Source organism: Cajanus cajan, chromosome 9, assembly GCF_000230855.2.
Source record: "Cajanus cajan strain Asha chromosome 9, NIPB_CcT2T_4, whole genome shotgun sequence".
NCBI classification, from domain to species: domain Eukaryota; kingdom Viridiplantae; phylum Streptophyta; class Magnoliopsida; order Fabales; family Fabaceae; genus Cajanus; species Cajanus cajan.
The window spans coordinates 21,479,720-21,488,654 of record NC_138525.1 but is presented as its reverse complement, the minus strand read 5'-3'; the positions used below and the strand labels follow the sequence as shown (position 1 = coordinate 21,488,654).

At 27.2% G+C, this 8,935-nt stretch overlaps 1 pseudogene; it reads right to left on the bottom strand.

The window, feature by feature from the left end:
• LOC145951860 (cationic amino acid transporter 5 pseudogene) overlaps nt 1-2,995 on the bottom strand; it is a 4,108-nt pseudogene extending 1,113 nt beyond the window's left edge.
• Between the last annotated feature and the right edge of the window lie 5,940 nt (nt 2,996-8,935).

Here is an 8,935-nt window from a genome sequence, read left to right as displayed (position 1 = left end):
ATGAGCAAACCCTGCAACAATCACAAATATAATAACAGCAGTGTTGATGGCAGATGCTATCCAATTAAGATATGAAGTTTTTCTTGTGCTGATCATTGTAACTACTGCAGCAATTACCAGAACCCCAGAAGCTATAGGGTCCAACAAGTTGTACCCCTCTTTGAGATCTGTTTTAATGCGCAATGAATTCTTGGGACGGTTCAAAAGGCTTGTGAAGTATGATGTCCATGATCTGGCCACTGCTGCACTTCCAATAACACTTTCAAGAAGAATGTTGGCAGCAGTTATGAAAGCAACAAAGTCTCCTAATTCAACTCTGAGGTAAGCAAATGAGCCTCCTGCTGATGGAACTTCTACAGCAAACTCAGTGTAGCAGAAAACAGAAAGCATTGCTGAGAAGCCTGAGGCAACATAGGATAAGACAATAGCTGATCCAACATGCTCATGAGCCTCTTAACCAGTGAGCACAAAGATTCCTGCTCCAATCACTGCACCAAAACCGAACCATATGAGGTCCCACCAGTTGAGGCAACGCTTCATGTCATGCTCACTTTGTTTCTTGAGTTCTTCAGTCTCAGTGGCATCATCTGATCTGCTGAAGAGACGGTCCTTGAACCTTAGCCGTGTCTGTGAAAGGGCAGAAAAGTAGTTGTTCCAGCTTTGGAAGGACTCCTCTGGCAAGAAATCTTGCTTGCTCCATCTCCAATACCCTCTCTGAGGTTCAGCCTCATCATTGTCTCCTGTGGAAGCCATTCAAATATTGCTTCTTTTATAAAGTTATTGAGTAGATTTGAGAACGCAGGTGTGACAAGGAAAACAACCATAAGCAAATATCTTTGGTGTTTAGAATTGAGTTTGAGTCCATTCCAACTGTCTTAAATTATTTTGTCAGTTTGTGCGAAAATTCAGCTCTTCCACTGCCCTGTATTCTGCATTAAATTGAAGGGTATTGCTATGACAGGAGAAGATATTACAAATGTAAAAGTTTTTATTTTTATTTTTATTTATCATGTCATCAGAACAATATAATCGATTTTTTTTAATTTTTATTTTTTTATAATAATTATTTAAAGTTGTATTTAGGATTTTTTTAACTAATTGATAGAGAATTTTTTTCTTTATCAAAATAAATTCTTCTGATATATATATGATAATAATTAGTATTTTAGTTTGTGCAATACATAAATTAAATATTTATTATATATAATTAAAATTTAAAATAAATTATACGTATAAATAAATATCAAATCTATAAATTATATTTAAAATTTATATAAATAGATATTTTTAAATATATTAATAATTTTTACATTTGTATATTTGTTAATTTTGTTTGTTAATAATTTATTTTAAAAGATTGAAATTTAATTTTTATATAATTATAATAAATATTAATTAAATTATATAAAATATTAAAATAATTTTTAAATTTTTTTGTTTAAAAAAAATTCAAAGTTGATTAAAGAATAATTGATATTAGAAGAGGAAGTAGAGAGTGTGGAAGAGTGGGCATACTAGAGCCAAGTTGGGATTCTCGCCACCGCGTTTGGAAAAACAATTGAAGTTGTCACATTATGCCGACTAAGGTGATTCCAAGATTCATCATTATTTTAATTAACAGCACATGAACTTAGGCCTATAAGTGTACCAGATGCATAATTTGATATAGGTGTTCATCCGGATTAATTCAATTAACTTCATCATTAAAACCAAATCAATCAATTTGGTTTGGATTGATTCAGCTTTTTTTTTTTTCTCATTTTAAATTTGAACTAACCAGATGACTCTATCAACATTTTTTTAACTTCCGCCTTAATAGATTTTATATTTTAATACTTATTTTTTCTTCTAATTTTGTGTTGTATTTCTTTTTCATTCATTTTTATTTATTTATTTTCTTATGATCTTATATAACGTTTTCAAGTGTCTTAATTTCGTCATATTTATGATGTAAATTTTGTTTTATATTTTAGGTAAAAGAATTAATGAGATTTATAACATGTCAATTATAGATAAATTAAATTAAGATAAAACATGGTTTTATGTAAGTTCTAATCATCAATCTCTTTAAAAAAAATTAGTATAAAAGAATATAAAATACAAGAAAAAATTGAATTCAATCCAAAGTCATAATTAGTAAGAGAAAAAGATTTAATCAAATGTGTTCCACTTATAAAGTAGTTTCATTTAGTTGACTATTTATATATTTTTTTCAAATCTCAAATCAAATCAATTAAATATGATTGGTTCTAATTTGATATTATCTTGGCTGAAACTCATTGAGAGAGTACTGTGGAATGTGGATGCTGTCAAATTGTCAATGTAAGTGAGGTCCATTTGCAGCCATCTAATTTGAAAATTCTAATCATTCACTCTTCAATCCATGTACCTTGCAGCATGTAATGGAGATCCGACGAGATGATGAAGGCAGAGACTAGTTTCAATGGGATTAGTAATTGTAAAAAGGTGAGGAACAAAGGTTATTTTTGTAATTTTACTTTGCTCATTATCAAGGGATATTTCTTTATTGAAGATAGGTTTTCATTTCTCTCAAGAGTACGACAGACATCAAGGTAAATATTTCTTTCTAACTTAAATTTTTTGCATTTATAAAAATTAAGATTTTATTCCTAATCACTTAAGTGATATGAATCCCTCGCTCAATATTTAAATAAAAGAAAATTTAAAATCATTAAATATTTATAAACAAAAACTATTGTAAAATAAATTACCTGATAAAATATTATTATTTTAGAAAGAATTCTCTACCTAACCAATAAAGCACTTTAAATCAATTTTTCCAACATTGGCTGCGGATTTGGAGGGGCGTATTTGGAATCAATTTTTCCAACATTGGCTGCAGCTAAATCTTGGTTGTATTCTTAATCTCAGCTAAATCTTGGTTGTATTCTTAATCACATGTTGATTGGTAGGTGTGGTTTGCAATTTGGCATGCAAGAAATTTATTGGTTTATGGACCAAGTCTTTTACTCAAAAGGAACATTTTAGTTGAATTAAAGTAAATTTTCTCAATTTCTCAACCTCTCCATATTTTTCTTCCCAAATCAATAAGTTGTTGAATTCATGCATGCTTTGTTCCTTCGGATATGCTACATCAAAAGTACTTCAACACCAATGCTAACTCATTCCGTGACAATCTTAACTATATTTTTCTTAATCACACTACTCTTTGATAGAACACGTAGGTAGATTTAACCAATTCATATTTCAACTATCTTGTTTATAAAGTTCTAATGCAATTACCTTTTGCAACATTGTAAAATAACACATCTTTACATTTTTGCACATGCCTTATTCTAGTCGCAATAGATACAACCCCGACTTATAATTGTTTGCATTCAAAGTTCAAAGCAAATTTCATAGTTCACAATGTTTGATCAAGTTTATGTCATAGCCTTTTGATTTCTGATATAGCATTGATATATGTATTTCACATATATACTATTCAAGCAGATATTTCGGCAATAGAAGAGACCTTTCGAATAACATAAACAGGATCTCTCACTTCAATGATTTTACCACTCCCTTTAGTAGAAAATTCCTTCCAATTCCAGACCATATACTGACCAAAGTAGATCTGCAGAAGAATTTCACATGTTATTTCACATCATTCAACTAATGTATTGTTCTTTGAAAGCATCATGACTCAATGTCTCACCTTGTTTTTGTTTTTATTATTTAGTCTTATGACTTCACTAGATCTAGTTTTCAACAAAGTTGCATTTGGTTCAACTCCACCTATTCCAGTCTCTTAATTGATTGTAAGTATCTGATCATACAAGATTAAGAAATTATAAGGTAAATTAATTGACATGTGCACACTAGAATCTAATCTATCATTGATATGTATTTAATTAAATTATGATAATGTAACCTTACTTTTTTTACTTTACTTACTTTCACACTTTAGAAGAGTAAATTTCATGTATATTGAAATATAAATATTATTCGTGTGTTAGGACTAGTTATCTAGTGCATATTCCTATCTATGGAGCATCATGATGGTAGAAAACTATAAAGTAGAACTTTTCAAATTCTGCATTTTGAAACATCAAAGAGGTTTGTTAATCTATTGAATGAATGGAGATGTTGATGGTATATATTACTAGAAAAACAAATAATACAATATATACATGCATTAACTACATAAGGATTCTCATTAACCAGAAATCCCATTTACACTTCCATACTATTTGGTTAGAAAAGAGTGAAAGAAATTTTTATAAACTTATCTTGTTTTGTTCAACTTTTAGGAGGAAAAGAGAGTAAAACTCTTCCTCTTTTAGTTTTTGTTTTCCTTTAATATTGGGAGAATTTGGACGGAAAGGGATGGATTATAAAACATATTTAGTATAACATTTTAAATTATTTTTATGTTTTTAAATTTAAAATTATAAGAGTACAAAGGTAAATTAATTTTTAAAATCTCTTTCATTTTCTTGTGAACCAAAGAAAAGAGTTACCTTTTCTTTCTTCCATTAAAATTTCTTCCATCTCCTCTAAAGCAAACAGAATTTTTAAACCTTCTCCTAGAGATCTTGACATTTCATGGACCATGAGCAACATGATAAAATATATAAATATTTTAAAATATAAATATTTATAATGTAAAAATAGATATATGATTTATTTAAGGTTTAATATATCATTTGATCTTTGAACTTTTTAAAGAATTGTTTTAACTAGGTTCCTAAACTAAAAATTTAAAATTATAATTTGGTCCTTCATTTTTTATATTTTTGTAATTTAGTCCTCGAGATTAAAACTTCATTTATAATCCATGAAATTTAACAAAATATTTTTTATATCCTCATACTCGAACAACACATTAAATTGTTATTCAAGATCATTGTTCACTTGCATTAGGTTTTAATCCCTACCTATTAAAATTTCTTACGATTAAAGAAATTTTAGAATTAAGGAAATCACGAGAATTTTTATAGATAGTTTAATACTCACTACACATGAACGATAATACATAAAATAATAAATTAATATGATCATACAAGTGTAAAATTATGAAAAATATTATCATATTAATTTCATGAATTGAAAACATATTTCTAATCCTATGGACTAAATTATAAAAATATAATAAGACAAACGACTTAATTACAAAAAAAAATTAGTTTAAAAGCCTAATTAAGAATCCTCAAAAACTTCATAGCTAGACTAAATAACACTGAAAATCAAAAGTGGTACATCTCCCATTTAGAAGGATCAAAATAAGACAAAAACAATTGAAATTTAAACAAAACTTGAAAGATTTTAGAGAGGGTGAAAACATATTTGTCTTTTTATGAGTATAATGCTTAAATTAAGTAACAATAAAAATAACCAAACTTTGTAATCATACTACATTTTTATATCTAGATATAAAAAATATATAAGAGATAATAAATTTTAATTTATTTCTAAATTTAATATAAAAAAATAACATGATTATATAACTTAAAAAGAAAAAAAGAAATTGGATCCTTCTACGCTACGAGGCCTAGGATAATTGAACCTGCAAACAAAGCTGAGGACCGACACTGATCGTCCCTCATTTAAAATGACTCGTCTTCACTCATTTCAACCGCATAGACCCTTAGATATCTTTGTTAGAAAGAGAGAAAAGAAAGGAAATAATGGGGAGAATGTAGAAATAGATGCAAAGAAATAATTTTGTTGGTTGATTTAGTAAGAGATGAGTCACAGGAGAAATTTATAGATATAGAATCCATTATTTAAGAGATGAGTGGAAATCACCTAAAAAAAAAAAAAAAAAAAAAGAGATGAGTGGAAATAGGAGTAGAGATCATGGTTATTTTATATTTATACTATTACCCTTCAAAACATGGGTCCCTTTATTTAATTGAGTGGTAACTCTTATTCAAATGATTTGGTTTCTATTTGAATGACTTTCGTTTATTTGAATATGTGGACCCCTTTATCAGAATGTAACTATATTTGAATGATTTGGTTGGTATTGGATAATTTATTCAAATATGGTGTCTTTTATTCAAATATATTTGTTTTATTTGAATGTTTTGCTTTATTAGAATATGATTGATTCGAATGAGTTTTTTTATTTTGGCATTTTATTCAAATAAATAATATATTTATTTGAATAAAATCACTTCTAAGAAATTATTTTATTCGAATGAATATATTATTTAATAGACTAAACAACAATTTCACCCATAACAAAAAAAATAATATTGTAACTTTTATTAATTATAATTTTTTTTTATCTATTTAAATCAAATAATTTTATAATATTATTTCTCTTTTATTTAATTTTATTTTTATCTTATTATTTATTTATTTATTTATTTCTATTCTATTTCTTTCTTCACAGTATTAAATTATTCGATGGAGGAACCACTAGAATTAACCTAGTGATTGAGTAAGGAGGGATTGGGATAATTAGAAGCATGAAGACAGGTTTAATTCTTATTACAATCATCTTTATAATTTTTCATATTTTTATAAATTAAAGAAGAAAAAAAAAACTATTCGATGGAGCACTTCCTTCCATGTCATATACATATAAAACACCCCATAATAGTTGTCACACAAATCCACAATTACCTAAATAATTGGCGAAAAACACAAATACCAAACAACGATAATTTAGCCTTAGTGTGGGTTCCCTTTTGCTTCCTGTTTCTTCAACTTTTGAAGCCAATTAAGTTTCACCATAATTACTTATGGCTTAGAGATAATACACTATAGGATTATCATAATTATTTGTCATTCAATGCATCTTTTGCGTTTATTATCTCATTGTAAGATGATACTTCTTCTATCTCAACTATCGTATTATGTTATGTTATAGATAAAAAGAATAATAATATGATAAAATTAACTTCATAATTATTTTTTTATTAGAAATAATATAACACAAAAATCATTCTTTATATAATATTATTAGATATAAACAAAAAATAAGAAATTAATATAACATAAAAAAATCATGAAAATGAAATATATTTAATTATCTTTCATAAATCACGTAAAATTAATTTATTTTTATATATAGATTTAAAAATAATAATATAGTTATTTGAAGACTTATTTGTTTTGGTTGAAGTTAAGATGAAAGGGAGAGTAGGTAGCAGTATTGAAGCGGAGCAATTGATAGGGTTTTCGTAAATAATGTGAGAAGCATTGAGAAGGTTGTAGTGGTCCTTCATCCCATACTATTACTGAGGCAACATTTGACACTTGTTTGCTCAAACAAATTTTGAGAGGTTGCATCCCAGGTGCTTTCACCATTCTCATATATATCATCAACTCACACTTTATATTCATTTATCAAACAAGGGAAAAAGCAATCATATTCATCGTCATCGTCATCCATATTAAATTTCAAATAATTTCAACTCTTTAATATATTATTTAACAATAAATATTTATATAAATTTTAAATATATATCATTTTATACATTAAAAAATAATCAAATATTAATATTTGTTATATTCTAGTTCACTATTGTCACATAGAAAAATTAATTTTAATTTGTTTAGACAATTTCAAAATGCACTTCACTATTGTTATTTTGTTGTACTCTTCACATGCACCTTTTTCAAATTGTGGGACATTGGCCTAGTTGTCGTCAACGGTAGAGCTGGATTACTAGCCTCCCTTCTCTAATTAGGTGTCCTGCTTGTTGTTGTTGTAACAATCACAATAGGTGACAATGACCTTGATGGTCTTGAACCAATTGGCACAATTATTCTTGGTCTTAAAAGAGGTGACATTGGTGGTGGTACTAACAAAGTAATGGGTACTCTTGTAATGCACGAGCTCTTACACAATGAAGGAGTAACTAAGTGTGAAGCTAAACTCTTTCCTAGTAAGATAGTGACCTTATAAAAGCAGTGATCATTGAGAATGAAGTCGACACCATTGTCGAGATAATGAATTATGAGAAATTGTTGCTTTGTCAAGAGGATTGAAATTTGGATTGAGAGGTTTAAGATTTATGATATGAATTTTGATTGAAGAGGAAAAGTATGATCACGAGGGTGAGGGTGTCCTAAAGTACATTTTAAAATTATCTAAAAAAATTTAAAATCAATTACATATGTGACAATGGTGAAGTGAAATATATATATATATATATATATATATAAAATTGTTACAAAAAGTTAACATTAAAGCAAGGCACGACCCCATGCAAGGCCAAAACTCACCACTAACCTCTTTGAAGATTTTCAATGAAATTAAGAATCATTTATCCATCCTTAACACAAATCCACGTGGAAGAATATAAAACATAAGGGAAGTCAGATTCAAAATATATCAATAGTAGTTGACAAAATAACAACTATTTGAAATATTATAAAAGGTTAAAGATGAAAATTACAAGTACCGAAAGTGAAAAAACAATAAACTACAAGAATAAAAATTATATTTAAACCTGTAATTTATTATAAATTTTAATTAAATATAAAAACATGTCTTTGCATTGCACGAACTAGAAATACTTCTATATATATATTATGGATGAAAAAGTAAAGAAAAAAACTTACAAAAATCAAAATCAACAAATCAACTCATTTTACAAGAAATAAAAACATATCTAAGTACTATATTTATAAATATAAAAACACAATACTTCTTTTAATAACTTTCTTTTGATTTTTATTTTTTAATTTGACACTTTTACTCCTAATTTCAAACTTCACTTTATAATTTAGTTTCCACAAATTTTAAAACCACCAATTCTTACTGATCTATTGTTACCTACTCTCAACTATCAATTTTTTTTTATGCTATAACTATCTTGTCTTAAAATTCCTCAAAAATAAATATTTGCATATACATAGTATCTCTTTTTCCAGTTAGTTTGAATAATAGTATTTCTTTTCTTCAAAAAGTATCTTAAATGAGTTAGAAGAAGACTTCTCTAAATTCTCTAAC